We start from the raw sequence: 18,518 nt of genomic DNA on the forward strand, positions 1-18,518 counted from the left end.
GATATTACGATTTTCTAAATGCCCTGTTACCACTTCCTTAATAATGGATTCCAGCATTTCCTCGACAATTGATGTCAAGCTAATTGGACGGTAGTTCGATGTTTTCTCTCTCCCTCCTTTCTTGAATAGCGGTGTTACATTTGCTACCTTCCAATCCGCTGGAACTGTTCTAGAATCTAGGGAATTGTGGAAAATCACAACCAATGCACCCACTATCTCTGCAGTTATCTCTTGTAGAACCCGAGGATGTAGGGGTCCAGGGGATGTGGTGGCTTTTAGTCCCATTATTTTCTCAAGTACTTTTTCTCTACTGTTCTTAATCATTTCCCTTCCTTTCATTTGCCCCTTGGTGCCCCACTATTTTTGGTATGTTTTTTGTCTTCTACTGTGAAATCAGATACAAAATATTTGTTTAAGGTCTCTGCCATTTCCTTATTCCCCATTATAATTTCTCCTGTCTCAGCTCCTAAGGGATCAATGCTTACTTTTGCTACTCTCTTCCGTTCTACATACTTGTAGATACTCTTACAATCTGTTCTTATATTTCTTGCTACTTTACTCTCCTATTCTATTTTGTCCCTTTTTATCAATGTTTTGGTCATTCTTTGATGGTCTCTAAAGCTTATTACTATTCTTTGTAACATTATAAGCCTCTTTTAATCCAATACTATCCTTAACTTCTTCAGTTAGCCAAGGATGGATCAGTTTTCAACAGGAGTTTTTAATTCTCAATGGAATGTATATTCACTGAGAATATTGGAATATGTTTTTAAATGTTTACCACTGCTTATCTACCATCAGATCTTCTAATCTAATTTCCCAATCTACCATAGCCAACACACCACTCATACCTATGTAATTGGCTTTATTTAAGTTTAAGACACTAGTTCAGACATAAGTATTTCACTCTCAAGCCCAATGTGATATTCTATCATATTATGATCACTCTTTCCCAGAGGATCCTTTACTATGAGATAACTGAAGTCTCCCATCCCTGGTATGATTCTGGTAAATCTCCTTTGCAACTTCTCTAAGGCTTCTACATTCCTTCTAAAGTGTAGTGCACAGATTTGGGCACAATACGCTAGCTGAGGCCTAAACAGTGATTTATAAAGGTTTACCATAATTTCCTTGCGTTGGTACTTCATGCCTCTATTGATAAAGCCTAGGGTCCCAAATGATTTATTAGTAGCCTTAACAATATGCCCTGCCACCTTCAAAGATTTGAGTATGTGAATCCCAAGGTGTCTGTTCCTGCACCCACTTTAAAATGTTATCATTTAATTTATGTTGCCTCTCCTCAGTTTTCCTTCCAAAATGCATCACTTCACACTGTTCTGCATTAAATTTCATCTGCCATGTGCCTTCGCATTTCATTAGTCTATCTACATCTTCCTGAAAACTTCTACTATCCTTTTCACTGTTTTCTATGTTTCCAAGCTTTATGTCACCTGCAAACATTGAAATTATGCCCCCAATTGTCAAAGTCCAGATCATAAATATGCATCAGAAAGAGCAGGGGTCCTAATACTGACCCCTGGGGGATACCACTGTATACTTCCCTCTAGTCTCAAACAACCATTCAGCACTACTCTTTGCTTTCTGTCTCATGGCCAATTTTGAATCAACGCTAACATTCCCCCTTTGATCCCATGGGCTTCAATTTTGCTAATAAGTCTATTACGTCGCACTTTATCAAACACCTTTGAGACTGTAACAGAAAACAAATGATACTTTGGCTACAGTTCCCAATTTTGGTCAGAATCCGTACATTTTGGTTCTTGTTATGACACCGACATTGTGGTCCATTTGATACCGAGTTCCTTGGCATATTCATCACCATACCAGACCAGCAGCTCGCACCGAGGAGGAACAGGCTTGCAGGTCCTGTAATAAATTTTGCCACAGTGCTGAAAGGCTACAAGGTTCTGCTCCTCCTCCTTTCTGGCACAGTTAACAAACCTGGAACATAACATACAAATATTTAAGTGTCCAAAAATAAGTTAATATTGTTAAATGAATACAGAATGTTTCGCGAGTTAGAATGAGAGAACATGCCCCCAGCCATGGACAAATTTCAATTTCAAACATACTGTCAGGAGAGGACACTCAGTGGGGACCAATCACTTCAGTGCAGATACGAAAGATAATGGCCCCAATATTTCTAAGGAGGGAGTGTCTGACGGGGGGTGGGGGAGGTGCAGCGATCCAGAAATACAGGTTTCCCGGAGTTCCTGCTGAATTTAATGCCTAGAGCTGATTTTAAAAATTGGCTCGTTTTTCCAGCCACAGCCATCTAGAGTGAAAGGCTGACTGGCTGTTGGGTGGGATATTGTACTGGATGGATCATATAAAATGGGACAAATGATCTTCTTCATCCATTACTATCTTGTGATCCTCACAATACGGTATCAGTCTTCCCTCACCTCATCCAATTTGATGTAGATTCATCCTTCGCATCAATGTATTCAAAATCCTTGTTGGATTTGCTGATCTGCAGAAAGGTATTTTGATAATGGATTAATAAAAATTTTAAAAGCAACTTTATCTTTATATTAGACTGTCATAAGGCTTAACACGTATTGCAAGATTCTATTACATCGCCTCCCACGTCTTTGAGTAAAAATTGACCTTCCTTTACCTGTGTTCTGTGATTATACCTTTTTATCCCAGTGCCCAGTTGAACACGATGGCTGGGACTGAAATGATGCAGCATCGGAGCTCGAAAAATAGTATAATGGTGCTGAACAGTTTCAGGAAGCTTTGTAAAGTCGGGAAAGGTCCCTGAATTACTGTATTGTCAGAGCGCCCAGGATTTGGCAACTGCTGTTCAATACATTCTGAAACTAGGAATGATGAGAGTTGGTTGAGGTGATGCCTGACTCACCTCTGTCCATAAATACAATGACAGCAGGCTCTGGGAATCTCCTGGAACTGCTTTAATAGGATAATACCTGAATTAGAGCAGCAGCACTAAATTAATCAGAAGATGAACAAAGTACAAGGGACTGGAACGTAGGCTCATTCTTAGTTGACCTTGGCTCAGTACAAAACCATTGGATTAAAATGATAACAGCTACAAGGTCACCCAATACCAACAGGCTCTATTCCTCAAAAACAGGAGTGGGGAATCAAGCTAAGAATGCAATAGACAGAGGCCTAGAAATTGGATAAGGCCCAAAAACAGGTGCGGACAGCACGATGTGCCCACACCCGTTCAAAGTAGTGCAGGCAGCACATAAAATTCATGCTGCCTGCTCATTATAATGATTGTAGCGCTGAAATGTGCTGCTGATTGTCTTAGTGCTGATTCGGAGGGCCAATATTGGGTGGAGTCTCGTGGCCAATAAAGTTTGTTCAAGGCTCTAATACAGGGGAAGTGCTTTTTTGCACAAACACCTCATTGTCATTGTGGAGAAAACCATGGCCCAATAGCCAAGAAAAAGGGCAAGGAGATTTTCTGATGTGGCACTGGAGGCCTTGATCCTGGAGGTTCTATGACATCCTCAGGTCCTCTACCAACAGGGGGCAGGAGGCCCACGGACACAAGAAGGCTGTGGGAGGAGACTGCTGAAGCTGTCAGTATGATGAGTGTTGTCTGCAGAACCTGGATCCAGTGCTGCAAAATGTTTAGTGACCTCACACGACTGGTCAAGGTGAGTAAATGCATCTTCAAATACCATATCCCACTATCTGTGCCATGAATCGCGCACACTGTTCAATGCACCACACCCCCATCAGTCACCTACCAACAATCTCTAGCCAGCACCACTCATACCTCACACACTTACCACTGCTGCAAGACTTACACCCACATCTCACACCTTGCACAAACTGACAGCTATTCAACCATGGCAGACACATCACCCAAACATATTGTACCACACTCACTGACACTTCCCTTTCTCTTGCAGGCCAAGTTGCCGCACAACCTCCGGGAGCACTAGCAGATGGGTGAAGGGTCATCGGGTGGCAGTACTGTCAACAAGGGCAAACGGCGATTATGAATTCCAGCACCGCCTTCAGTGTCCAGTGCCGCCTTCGGTCGCCTCAGGAAGAGAGTGTTTGAAGACCAGGACCTCAAACCCGGCACCAAGCTCATGGTCTACAGAGCAGTAGTGATACCCGCCCTCCTGTATGCCTCAGAGACATGGACCATTTACAGCAGGCACCTCAAAGCACTGGAGAGGTACCACCAACGCTGCCTCCGCAAGATCCTGCAAATCCATTGGCAGGATAGGCGCACCAACATCAGTGTTCTCGCTCAGGCCATCATTCCCAGCATCGAAGCTTTGACCACACTCGATCAGCTCCAATGGACAGGTCACATCGTCCACATGCCCGATACGAGACTCCCAAAACAAATGCTCTACTCTGAGCTCTGACACGGCACGAGAGCCCCAGGCGGGCAGAGGAAATGCTTCAAGGACACCCTCAAAGCCTCCTTGAAAAAGTGCAATGTCCCCACCGACACCTGGGAATCCCTGGCCCAACACCGCACAAAATGGAGGAGAAGCATCCGGGAAGGTGCTGAACACCTAGGCCTAGAAATTCAGTTAGGGGCGCCCAGTTCGCCTGGGCGCCGGAATTACCACTGCGTGCGGAGCCACTTGCGCCAGCGGGATATTCAGTTTCTGCGCCCCAAGTGGAAGCCGGCCGCTAAACAAGGGTTTCGGCGCCCCGCTTGGGGCGCTGAAACTGAATATCGGCGTGCAAAGTGCCGCAGCGCCACACGCTGCGGCACGGCACGCTGCGGCACGGCACGCAGCGGTACTGCAGGCCTTCCTCCCACTGTTAAGGGGGAGGTGGCTGTAACAGCGCGATCCCCGCTCGCGAGTGCCGGCAAATGAGCCTGGCACCAAGGAGAAGTGCCGGGCTCTCGGGAAACAGCCGGCAATGCCGCGGGGGGGGCGGGTGTAGGAGGCCGGGGACGGAGGTGCGGGCAGGCGGCCGCCGAAAAAGCGGCCGGCCGCACCTCCACCTTAACTCGCCCCACTACCGGCACAGGTAGGCCCCTGTGTACCGGTCGCTGTTTGCGGCCGGCGCGGAGGAGGCGGCGGCGACCAAATATGGCCAGCGGGGCGATAGCGGGGCGCTGCGCACACCGATGACGTCATCGGTGGTGGCGCAGCGCTACAGGCTAACGGCACCATTAGCGCCCCGCTAAATATCGCGGTAGGTTTGGACAGTGGCGCAAAAGCCTTCTTTGGGCGCAAACTGGTGGCGCAGGCCACTGAATTTCTAGGCCCTAGAGCCTCTTCGCCGGGAGCAAGCGGCAGCCAAGTGCAAGCAACGCAAGGAGTGCACGTCAACCCAAGCACCCCACCCACCCGCCCCTGCAAGCACCGTCTGCCCCACCTGTGACAGAGACTGTGGGCTAGATTTTCAGTTGCTTGCGCCAGCAGTTAGCGCCTTAAGAGAAGTGATTTTCGGGCGCTATGCGTGTAGCGCCCGGGCGCAGCGCAGTTTGCGCCCCGCCCCAAATTAAGTTGGCCGTTAGCGCCGGCGCAAAGTTTAGCGCCCGCCCGGATGCGCGCGCAGAAAATGACGTCACATCCTCATGCAACGCCCTTTGGCCGCCCCGATTCCAAACTTCAGTCGGACCGCCCCATTGTGCGGCTGGCGGCCGGAGCGTTTGAAAAAAGGAACGCAACACAACCAGCGCGGGCCCCGGGGGGCGCAAATTAAAGGGGACGTGCCCTCCAGTATAAAGGCCAGCCATTTTTCAGCAAACACTCTAGTGCAACGCATTTCTGGACACACAACAAGGAGGATAGCTAACTGGTTTCAAGCAGCAACAGCTCAGGTATTTTTGGACTCAGGCCAGAGCGCTGCAAGTGGCCTTTTGGAAATTTGAGTGTTTGCCAGGATTTGATGGGGGTTGCATGGGGTGCCAACGCAGAGCTGCAGCGCCATGTCCGTAGGGCTCGCAGACGCATTGTGAGAGGGGCAGCCCTGGCTAGAGGCAGAGGGGGCTACAGGCGTCGGCCACGTAGGCCTTACCCAGTCAGGCTATACCGCCAGCAGTGCTCCTACCTAACCATGAGTGCCGCGCGATGTGTTCGAAGGCTCCGATTCCGAAAGGAGGTGATTGCAGAGATCTGCCACCTGCTTCGCAGAGATCTGCGGCCAAAGCTCAGGTGCAGGACGTCTCTGTCGGTGGAAGTGAAGGTGACGGTGGCATTGAACTTCAATGCCACCGGCTCCTTCCAATCCACTGCTGGGGACATAGCAAACATCTCCCAGTACGGCGCGCATCGCTGCATCCGCCAGGTGACCGAAGCACTGTTCAGAAGGAGAAGCCAATTCATCTCCTTCCCCATGACCCTGGAGAGCCAGCATCAGCGCGCATTGGGATTTTCCAGACTCGGGGACTTCCCCTTGGTGCAGGGCGCCATTGACTGTACGCATGTGGCTTTGCGGGCCCCTCTGGAGCATGGCGAGCAGTATCGCAACAGGAAGGGCTACCATTCTCTGAATGTGCAGCTGGTGTGTGACCACAAGCAGCGCATTATGGCTGTCAATGCCAGCTTCCCAGGCAGCAGCCACGATGCCTTTATCCTGCGGCAGAGTACTGTGCATGACATGTTCGAGGCACAGCCTCCCCCAAGAGGATGGCTACTCGGGGACAAAGGCTATCCTTTGTGTACCTGGCTCATGACCCCGCTCCGCGCGCCCAGGACCGCTGCTGAAGAGGCCTACAACGAGAGCCATCAAACCACCCGCAACATCATCGAGCAAACTATTGGGGTCCTCAAGCAGCGGTTCCACTGCCTTGATCGCTCCGGAGGAGCTCTCCAGTATTCGCCGGACCGGGTCTCCCAATTTGTGGTAGTTTGCTGCATGCTACACAACCTGGCTATCCGCAGGACTCAGGCACTGCCACCTGACGTTGGACCAGCACCTCAGTAGGAGGAGCAGGAGGAGCAGGAGGAGGAGGAGGAGGAGGAGCAGGAGTACGTTCCCAGGAGGGAGCGACCAGGGCCAAGGGCCGCGCGACGCCACCTTATTACACGGTACTTCTAAGCCCCCTGTCAGGGAGTGCCTTGGGGCTATGAGGGAAGATGAATGCAGCCGCTCCGCAAGCCCTCAGCCGGCGAAGCCAACAAACACTAAGAAGAACAACCATGGAGACTGCGTGAATAAAGATAATTTTTTATTACACAAAAATGAAAACCCCTTCCCACATGAATCCCCAAAAACAATAAACGGGCCCCACAAAAAGCCCAACAAAAGACTCACTCCCACAAACTGGGGAGGAGTCACTCCACATTTGTTCAAACCGGGCCTCAACCTCGGCCTAACGCAAAAAATAAGCCCTCGAACAAAACAACCATGGGCAAAATAAAGATGGCCACCGCCATATAAAAGGAAAGCTGGCCACACCCTCTACTGAGTGGCCCGCGAGGGCGAGACCTTGCCCAGCCTTTTGCCTCCCCTGCCCGGCCTGCTGCTCCTTCGCAAGCTCTGCCCAGTGGCTGCTGCGAGGCTGGGGGAAGGCGCCTGAGGCTCAGATGTCCTTCCGCCAGATGCCGCTGGGGGGCGGCCTACACGGCCTTTGGGCCTCGAGGGGCCGTCTGCTGAGTGGCGCACCTGAGCCTCGCCAACATCAGCTCCAGCCGCTTGCCCTTGACGCCCCAGTGGGGGAATGGCGGCGACGGATGGCGCAATGTGGGCCAGCTGGCGTCTGGGATGCGCTGGCTGATGCTGTGGCGCGCTGGCACTCGGCCGGGCCCGCACTGCAGGATCCGCAACAATCAGCCGGGGGGCGGCTCGCTGGGATGCTCCAGCGCGGCGGCTGCCCTGGCGATGCCTGCCTGAGACAGCGCGTGTGGCAGCAGTGAGTGCCCCTGTTGTCCTGGTGTGCGCCCGCATCACACCCGCCAGGGTCTTGACGGCATCAGTGAGCATGCGGCCACTCGCGGCAGTTGCTGCCCCGAACTCGCGCACACTGGTCGCCAGCGACTCGATGGCCTCAGACATGCGCCCCACCACGCTCATGAGCTCCGTGTGGCGCCGGTCCGAATCCTCGGCCATCTTGTCCAGCTTCCGCACCTCCTCCGAGGTGAAGGTGTCCGGACTGGAGTCGCGACTCTCCCGCTGGGGAGGAGGGGGCCGAACTAGGGGAACCTTGCCACGTTGGTGGCGGCGAGTGTGCCGATCAGCAGCACTCCCCTCTGATCCTTCCCCCCTTTGGGGGGAAGGCCGCGGGCCACGCGCACGGCTCCTGGGTGGCTGGACGCCACTGGTCCCAGAAGCTGCATTCCCCTGCGACAGTTCCTCCAGGCACTCGTCCAGTGAGGACGTGTCAAGCATTTCGTCCTCTCCTGCGGGACCTGAGTGTTCCCCCGATGGTCCGGCTTGCTCCTCCTCCTCCTCCTCCTCCTCCTCCTCCTGCTCAGAGGGGCTGTCACTGGCAGCTTCAGGGTCCTGGTCGTCACCAGCTGAAAGCAGGAATGCACAAGAGTAGCTTCAGAGTGAGGAGACGGCGTCAGCGAGGGAGTTAGGACTGGTGGCATTCAGCGCATTGGTGGGACAGTGGCAAAGGAGCTAGCTCGGATGCGCAAGTGCGACGCGAGAGGGCCAAAAGGCGAGGTCCTTACCATTGCCGGGCAGTGGAGAGTCGGCTACTCCGCACGCTGTGGGGACGATCAGACGGGCTCCCATGAACACACACACGCGCTCCTCCAGCCGAGTGAGCTTCTGCAGCTTGGCGCGGCCTCCCCTGGCCCTGGCACGGGCCTGGCGATTATAGGCTACTTTAGCCTGCAAGAGAAAGGACGGGCTGTAAGTGCGCAGTGTAGCCCTGATGTAGTGTGCACTGCCTCCCATGGTGGAATAGCTTGGCCAGAGTGTAGCCCTGATGTCGTGTGCACTGCCTCCCATGGTGGAATAGCTTGGCCAGAGTGTAGCCCTGATGTAGTGTGCACTGCCTCCCATGGTGGAATAGCTTGGCCAGAGTGTAGCCCTGATGTAGTGTGCACTGCCTCCCATGGTGGAATAGCTTGGCCAGAGTGTAGAGTGCAGAATGGCCAATTGATGCTCATGACTGTCCCAATGCTGCTGGCTGAGGGCTGGCCATTAGGACTTGGAGCTCCCTTTGCCCATCATGTCAGGTGTACATGCAAGAATGAGGAGGAGACTGGAAAGGGTACTCACCCTGACAATCCTGGTCAGGTCGTTGTATTTTTTACGACATTGTTTGTGGGTCCTGGGGGCATCGCCGGTGAACGTCACCCTGTGGGCGATCTGCTTCCAGGCTCTGGTGTAGTCGTGGTGGTTCGGATTCCTCCCACTCTCTGGAAACAAGATCCTGCGCCTCTGCTCCAGAGCTGTGACCATTATGTCCAGATCACCCTCTGAGAAGCGCAGGGCACGCTCACGGGCCTTCTCTGGCGTTGCCATGACTCCCTGGGGCTGAGCAGCAGTGTTGAGGCCTCTTTGCAAGGCTGCAGTGTGCAGGGCGTGAGAGCAGACCAATTCGTCCCTTCCCCCTTTAAGAGCTGGTCTGCGCCACGGGGTCTGCTGTCAATCAAAAAATGACCGCACCCGCGCTGCGCCCCGCCTCGGCGCTATCCCTCTGGACCGCCGGCTTAGCGCCTAAAGATAGCAGTGGAACGCCTCTTTTAGCGCTCCAACAACCACTTAGGGCGAAGCCACTGAATTTCCGGCAACGGGGCGCTACTTTGGGGCGGGCGCTAACTTCGGGCGGGCGCTAAGGTTAGCGCCCCAAAACTGGCTATACTGAAATTCTAGGCCTGTAGGTCCTGCATTGGACTCATCAGTCACCTGAGAACTCATGTTTAATGTGGAAGCAAGTCATCCTCGGTTCCGAGGGACTGCCTAAGAAGTAAGAAGAAGGGTAAGTCAGAATTGAGAACCGCATGGACTTGAAGGAAGTAGTGCTCGTAATAATTGTTGGGGCAGTGACAGAGTCCGTGGTGAGCGCGGAAGTGAAAAACATTGCTGATGATGACGGTATGCTTATACCTAATCCTTCTTCTCACAGCCCACTATCCCTCATCCCACAATCTCTTTTCACTTGCACGCTGCTGATGGTGTATGCATGGACATCTGGCTTTCCCTCCTACCTCAACACAACCCGACCCTTGTACATTTCTCCTTTCAGATACCCAAGCACTGCCAGCAGCCCAGCCTGTCTCTGAAGTTCTGGAGGAGGAGAGTGATGGAGGAGAAGGAGACACAGCGACACTGGAACTGACACTCGCAGACACCAGCTTAGCAACTGGCACTGCCTGTACTTTAGGGCATAGTATAGAGGCAGGATCTGCACGTGGTGAATCACCAGGCATGAGTGGGCTGCAGCCAAGCCAGGGGGAAAGTGTAGCTCGGGTGCCAGCTCCCCGCAGGGCGAGATTACGCACGAGTTCTGCTGCACAGGACTCAGATGTTGTTCTCGATGGGGCAGCCTTCAGAAGGAGGGTGATGGGCCTGCACACAGAAATGCTTGGTGTAATGGCAAGCCTGCCAGAGAGCCTCTGGTCAGTGTCAAGCAGCATGGAGGAGTCCGGCTCCAATATTATGGGGTTTTGCGTTGGGCTTGGAGCCCATGATTTCCAGGGTGGAAATAATGGGCAACTCCATTAGAGTACTTGTGGACCGAACCATGATGCTGGGTATGATGGGCGAACTCGCATTTCCATTGCAGCACAACGGAAGTGACCCAATGTCTCACTGCTGCAGTGGAAGCACAGACTGCTCTCCTGCAGTCTCAACTTGTTGCCCCGCAAGCTCAGACTGATGCCATTGTGGCTGGGTTTACGAGTGTGGAAAAGTGCTTGCAGATTGTCACAGCAGTCCAGCAATCTGTGCTCCAACAGCTGGCTAATAGTGCTGAGGCCCCATCCCGAGGGAGTGGCAGTGGCCCCATGGAGCAAGAACCTGCTGTCCTCTCTCAAGAAGACAGCATTCGTACTCCCACCACTGCCACCCTGCCAGTGCGCTTGTACCAGCCAGCCCAGACTTCTGCCGCCCATACCAAGGTGGCGCAGTCTACAGCTGGGCTTTCTAGGGCCAGAGCTGCTCGAGGTCATCCTGCAGGCCCATCTGTAGTCTCCCCACTGAAAGTCAGCAGCTTTCCACCAGCCATGCTGCAGCCACTGGGGGAGCACTTCGTAGGAGCACTAGAGTAGGAAAAGGCACAGCAAAGACAGACACTAAGGGAATGCACAAGGGTGATTAGCTGACTTTGTTCTTTTGATTTGATTTTGATAAATTTATAAATTATGTTCGAGATGTGTTTTGCGGTGGCTCTCATTTCAGCTTTGTGCCCAGGAGGACGCTGTGATGTTCTGTGATAGAGGGATGGTAAGATGGGGAAGTGGTGAGCAACGGGGATCTGGGGTTTCACTCACTGCAACCAGAGTCTGTTGAGGTGCTCATGGACAGCCCATCTGGATCGGGGATGTGCTGCCTGCCTGCTCACTTCCTCCTCCTCCTCCTCTCTTATTTATCAGGATAGCATCTTTGTTATCAAGATAGGCTAAAAGAGTTGGGACTGTACACTTTAGGGAAGCGTAGACTTAAGGGGGATTTGATTGAGGTTCAGAAGATAATGAAGGGGTGAAGGGAATGATTGTGTTCCAGCTGATAGTTTGTTTCAATTAAATAGGTTAGGAAGGACCAGGGGTCACAAATTTAAGTTGTACAAGTCTAGATCGAGGTTAGCTGTCAGGACGAGGTTCTTTTCCCATAGAATAGTGGACCTCAGGAACAGGCTGCCGTCTCGTGTGGTGGACACGGACTCACTGAATTCTTTCAAGTGAGAGCTGGACCTGTTTCTGGCTGGGGCAGAGATCACCTCTTACAGAAGGTAGGGACTGCAGGGAATTCAGGACCAGAGTGATCTCCTGGACTAGTTTCGATCGCCTAGTTAGGTCGGAAAGGAATTTCCCAGATTTTTCTTTCCCAAATTGGCCTTGGTATTTTATAGTTTTGGGTGGGATGGAATGTATATATTGTGATACACAAGGTATCACAATTGTTTTGGGACAGGCTTGATGGACCCGTGGTGGCATGGGCTGTGCCCTCATGTGGCCAAGTTGTGGAACATGCAGCAGACCACCACGAAATGGGAAACCCGCTCCGGCCTGTACTGGAGGGTTCCTCCTGAGCGGTCAAGACAGTGAAACTGTTGCTTGAGAACCTCAATGGTCTGCTCGATGAGACTCCTCATGGCAGTCGTTATATCAGTGCTGGCCACAAGTGGTGAGGTTGTGGAGGGAACTCATCAGCCAGGGGCAGAGTGGATAGCTGTTGTTTCCAAGCAGCCACCCTTGGGTTTGACGTGGTGGTTCAAAGACTGCTGGCACACCGGACTGGTGCAGGTTGAAGGCATCATGACTGCTGCCAGGATACCGGGCATTCACCATCATGATGCACCGGGCATCGTCGCACAAGAAGTGCACATTAAGTGAGTGGTAGCCTGTGCAGTTACGGAACATCTCAGGATTGGTATGCGGTGCCCGCAAAGCCACATGTGTGCAGTCGATGGCACACTGCACCATGAGGAAGCCCTCTAGCCTGGCAAAGCCACATGCGTGCTCCTCCTACGTCTCTCTGTTCGGAGAGAAGACAATGAAGTCCCTTCTCCTGGAATAGGGAGCCTCTGTGACTTCCTGGTTGCAGCGATGGGCAGCAAACTGGGATAAAAACAGAAAGTCCTGGAAATTCTTCTTCTTCTTAGGCAGTCCCTAGGAATCGAGGATGATTTGCTTCCACATTAAACATGAATTCTCAGGTGACCAATGAGTCCAATGCGGGACCTACAGTCTCTGTCACAGGTGGGGCAGACGGTGGTTGAAGGGGTGGGTGGGTGGGGTGCTTGGGTTGATGTGCACTCCTTGCACTTGGCTTCCGCTTGCTCCAGGTGTTCGGTACCTTCCCGGATGCTTCTCGTCCATTTTGTGCGGTCTTGGGCCAGGAATTCCCATGTGTTGGTGGGGATGTTGCACTTTTTCAAGGAGGCTTTGAGGGTGTCCTTGAAGTGTTTCCTCTGCCCACCTGGGGCTCTCTGGCCATGTCGGAGCTCCGAGTAGAGCGCTTGTTTTGGGAGTCTCATACCTCAGCAGGTCAAGCAGCATCTGTAGAGAAACAGAGTTAACGTTTCAGGTCAATGACCCAGCAAACTGGGAGATGTTAGCTGTATCTCCCAGTCCAAACTGGTGAAAAAATTCAGGGACACATTGATTTCAGGGCCACTGGGAGAGCCACTCTGCTCTGAGGCTGCATGTTTGGCTGCAGGAGGTGGCAGAGTTCTGTGACTGCCTCCTTGGTGAATCGGAGTCTCCTAATACACTGCTCCTGGCTTAAGCGCAGGTAGAAGTGCTCTTGGAAGACCCTGGGTGGGCAAGACCTCCTGCCCCTCCTCGTCCTCCCTCTGCGAGCATCTTGTCTTCTTCTTCGCTGCCTCCACTCCATCTCTGTCATACTTGAGTGCGAGGGGGACTGCAAGTAGAGACCCCATGACTGGGAGCAAGTGGTGGGAGCAGAAGCCTTTAAACGAGTAGCAAGGATTTCTGTCACCTCAGCAACATTAAATAACTGTAGAAAGCTCCAAACAGTCGCACAAACTGTGACAGAGCCAGGACAGATCAAAAAGCAAGTCAGCTGTATGTTGTTGATGATCCCTTTAAATAGCGGTGCTGGGAGGTCCTTCCTGCTGCTGAACGTATGGTCAGCTGGTCGCGATTGGGAGAGGGCGTAAAATGGAGCGGCAATGTCGAAAATGGCAGATATTGTGTCAATCCAACATTCCACACTCATTGACGTCACGATCTGCCTCATCTAAATATCTGGAGTGCGCGCAGGCATCGGCAGCAGTACCGACCTCCCAAAATGGCGGCCATCGCAGGAACCGCCAAAAGCGAGACGGCTGTAGGAGTCTACGTACTCCTAGCAAAAAATACTGAACTCGGAGAGGTTCAACAGAAAAGGTTTAATTGTTGAGGCTGCGTGCTGAACACAAAATGGAGTCAGAGACTACACAAAGTACGACTGCCTTTCATCAGTGCACAGCTTCGACTGCTCCTCCCCCGCTCTGGGCTTAACTATGTTGCAGATCGAGTTTCTTAAAGGTGTGATCCTTCTTAAAGGCATGACGCCTGATTTATAGTCCACGGACCGGAAAGCGGATTGTGTCCTTTCTGTGATCGGTACGCCACACAGCTCCCCCCAGAATCCGCTAGTAGGGAGTGTATGAACCGGCGTGGCGGCTTGATGGCATGGCCAGAACGGCTCTTGGCGGTTGGTGTCGGGAGCGGGGCGGTTGGACGCGTCGGGCTCTTAGGCGGTCTGCCCCGCGGTGGGGGTTGGCCCACTTGAACGGGTTCATCGGGCTCTAGGTGTGCCAGCTTGAGCCGGTCGACCGACACCTTGTCAGTTCTGCCGCCCACTTCGAGGAGGAAGAACTTGTTCCCCGTCTGGAGTACCTTGTAGGGTCCGTCATATGGGGGCCGTAGAGGTCCTCGGTGGGCGTCATGGCGCACGAAAACAAATTTGGCCATGTGCAGGCTAGGTGGTGTTGTGTCTGTGTGTTGATAGAGACACTGAAGACAGGAGTAGGTTTCATAGGTGTTTACTAAGCAAAGTCTGGAGGGGAACTAACGGATATAACACAATATACAGGCTTATATAGCCCGAGTGGCCATTACCGGCATTACAGCACACATGGGGCTCTTAAAGGCACATACACTACAATTCCTCCCCTTTTAGCTAACCAGTACATAATATTTTAAGTAATTATTAATTACATGTTATAAGAAAAATAATATACACATTGCTGCAGTTAATTAATTATAAGTCAGTCTCTCTGGAGGCTTCCTGACTCGGTCCGGATAACGCCTCGGTGGTGTAGTAGTTTCTGGTGGTGTAGTAGGTTCTTTTGGCAAGGCTGATTCGGCTTGAATGTCAGTGTTGGGTTCATCGGGTTCCAGTATCACCGGATCGGAGGTAGATATGGGTATCTCTACTTCATCGTTAGGCGTATAGAGTTGTGGTGTAGGTTGTCCCTTTTCGGATGACTCTATGATTTGGTCAGCATGACGCCTTATTATGCATTCTCCGATGTCCACGGTATACATCAGTGGTCCTAGTCGTGTGCAGATAGTTCCAGGCTGCCATTTCTCGGTACGGTAGTCCCGGGCCAAAACTTGTTGACCTATCTGGAAGGTTCTAGTTGGAATTTTATTCATGCCTTGAAATTGCCGGTTCTCCACGTCCCTTCTGATGTTGGGCTTGATCAAATCCAGCCGGCATCTTAGGCTTCTATTGAAGAACATCATGGCGGGAGTTTGGTTGGTAACCATATGTGTTGCATTCCTGTATGCGAACAAGAAGTTATCCACCTTGTGCTGAAGTTTTATGTCTTCATTACCCATGGCCTTTATGGCCTTCTTGAAGGTCTGGACAAACCTTTCAGCCAATCCATTGGTGGCGGAATGGTATGGGGCGGACGTGTAGTGCTTAACCCCATTGTTTTTTAAGAACTTCCTGAATTCTTTGGACACAAATTGCGGTCCATTATCAGAACAGATCTGTTCCGGCAGCCCATTCCTGGCAAATATGGTCCTTAATACTGTGATGGTTTTTTCCGTGGTGGTGGAGGACATCTTTATTACCTCCGGCCACTTGGAGTGTGCATCAACCGCGATTAAGAACATTGAGTCCATAAATGGACCAGCAAAGTCGATGTGTACCCTTTGCCAGGGAGATGAGGGCCACTCCCATGGATGTAGAGGGGCTTGGGGTGGAGCGTTTTGGACCTTCTGGCATCCTAGGCAGCTCTTGGTCATTTCTTCTATGTCTCCATCGATACCTGGCCACCATACAAACGCTCTGGCTAGGTTCTTCATTTTCACTCCACCCAGATGCCCCTCGTGAAGCTCCTTTAGCACTTTATCCTGGAGTTTGGGTGGAATCACCACTCTGGATCCACACATCAAGGTTCCTCGGCATACTGACAGCTGTTCTCTTCTTTGCGAGAATGCTGGCAACAGTGGTTTGCCATGTGCTGGCCATCCCTTCACCGTTAAGTCGTAGACTCGTGAGAGAGTCGGGTCATTTCTCGTTTCCTTTTCAATGGCAGAATTTGTTACTGGTAGACATTCCACTATGGTTGAGTGGAACATCTCCATTGGGTCTACTGTAGGTGCCTCTTCTACCATTGGCAACGGTAGGCGCGATAAACCGTCAGCATTCCCATGCTGTTTTGATCCTTTGTATTCTATGTTGTATTGGTGTGCCCCTAGAAAAAGGGACCACCTCTGTAGCCTTTGCGCTGTCATAATGGGAACACCCTTTTTAGGGTTGAATATGGAGATGAGGGGTTGATGGTCAGTCAACAAGGTAAAATTTTGTCCGTGTAGGTAATGGTTGAATTTCTTCACTCCCCATACCAGGCTGAGTGCTTCCCTGTCGATTTGGTCATAGTTACGCTCAGTTGAGTTCAATGAGCGTGACGCAAAAGCTATCGGCCGTTCCGAGCCATCAGGGAATTTATGCGATAATACTGCTCCTATGCCGTAAGGGGATGCATCGCACGCCAGTCTGATTGGCAGTGATGGGTTGTAATGAGCCAAAACGTCTTCGGATGTGATTAAGTCTTTGCATTTATGGAAGGCACGTTTACAGTCTTCGTTCCATTTCCAAATCACTCCTGTTTGTAGAGGTTCATTAAGAGGGTGTAGAAGAGTTGATAAGTTCGGTAAAAATTTATGATAATTTATTAATCCCAGGAACGACCTTAATTGTGAAACATTTTCAGGTGCTGGGGCTTTTATAACCGCTTCAATTTTTTCAGGTGACTTATGCAACCCTTCATTATTAATTATGTGGCCACAATATGATATTTGATTTTGGAAAAATTCGCACTTGGGGCGATTTGCTCGTAGGCCCCGTTCTCTCAGCCTCGTGAGCACCTGCTCCAAATTGGCAAGGTGCTCGTTGTCGTTTTCTCCTGTTACAAGGATGTCGTCTAGGTAGCATTGAGTACCCGGAATCACTTGGAGGACTTGCTCCATAGCTCTTTGCCAGATAGCTGGAGCGGATGCTACTCCGAAAACCAGTCGATTGTACTGGTACAGGCCTTTGTGTGTATTTATCATGAGATATTTTTTAGAGGCCTCTTCAACCTCCATCTGTAGATATGCCTGTGCCAAGTCAATTTTGGTGAAACGTTTCCCTCCGGATAGTGAGGCGAAAATATCTTCTATCCTCGGAAGAGGATACTGTACCGTGTGAAGGGCCAGGTTTACCGTCACCTTGAAGTCTCCACAGATGCGAATTTTTCTCTGTTCTTCAGATTTATCATTATTCAATGCTTTCTTCATGACTGGAACGATGGGTGTTGCCCACTCACACAGAATCACAGAATCACAGAAACCCCACAGTGCAGATAGAGGCCATCTCGGCTCATCGAGCCTGCACCGACACACATCCCACCTGTTGTGTATGTAATATGTGTGCTACTTTGAACCTATGGACAGGACTGCACTACTTGTTGGGCGTAGTGATACGCAGTACCACTCCTGGCCATAGGGGTATAAATAGTACTGTGGGTACTGATCTCCCCTCAGTTCCCGCCTGTGGGCATGAAGTAAAGACCTACGTATAGTCCCTACCTCCAACCAGTAAAGACCTGTTTTATTGTTACTGATTAAGTCTGAGTATTAATTACTTGAACAACTCACAGATTTAACACTGGCGACGAGTCTGATTCGGACCCTGCGGCAGTCACTCCACGGCAGCTTCGTCCACAGCCAGGACGTTGCAGAGAGGTTTCCACCCTCTCCACCCCACTGGAAGACATCCTGACCTCGGAGCCTCCATCGGCGACCGTCAGCTTCTTCTCCAGCTTGGTGGTGGGTAAGCCGTTGTCTGAGCCGGGCAGCGATGCGACAGGCAGTCGACCGCGTTGGCCGCACGAACGGGGCTGGGGGAGCTGGAGGAATAGGGCGCGAGAGCCGCTTCGAGCGGGAGGCGTTTCAACGGAGCGATCGCATCTCCTGATAAGAGCCGAGAGCTGCTTCACGATCCAGCGATCGCATCCGCTGATAAGGGCCGCACTCGGGCGATCGCGGCGAAGATAAGGGCCGCACTCGGGGGCTGAAGGGAGACGGCGTTGGGGGACGGGTGAAGACCGCCAAGCGCGGGAAAACCGCCATTTTGTGGGCGGAGGACGACGGCAAGAGCGGGAAGCCGCCATCTTGGATAGCAGTAAAAAAAAAAAAAAAAATCTGAGAAATTGCAAATCTACAATGCCTAAACACGGGAATATTAGCACCTTTGATAGTGACCTCGAAGATTGGGCCATATATGTTGAAAGAGTAAAAAATTATTGTAAGGCCAATAAAATTCGTGACCAAGATAAAGCTCTAACATTATTAAATTTAATGGGTGCGAAGACATACGGGCAATTGAAACACCTGTTATCACCAGATGAACCGGCGGATAAGACGTTCGATGAGATTGTTACTGTCCTGAAAGATCATCTAAACCCC

At 51.5% G+C, this 18,518-nt stretch overlaps 1 pseudogene; it reads right to left on the minus strand.

Moving 5' to 3' along the window:
• The window catches only part of LOC147110207 (histone-lysine N-methyltransferase PRDM9-like), a 284,616-nt pseudogene that overhangs the window by 249,578 nt on the left and 16,520 nt on the right, over positions 1–18,518 (minus strand).

Source organism: Somniosus microcephalus, chromosome 12, assembly GCF_052327205.1.
Source record: "Somniosus microcephalus isolate GS21.2 chromosome 12, FLI_Smic_1.0, whole genome shotgun sequence".
In the NCBI taxonomy this organism is placed as follows: domain Eukaryota; kingdom Metazoa; phylum Chordata; class Chondrichthyes; order Squaliformes; family Somniosidae; genus Somniosus; species Somniosus microcephalus.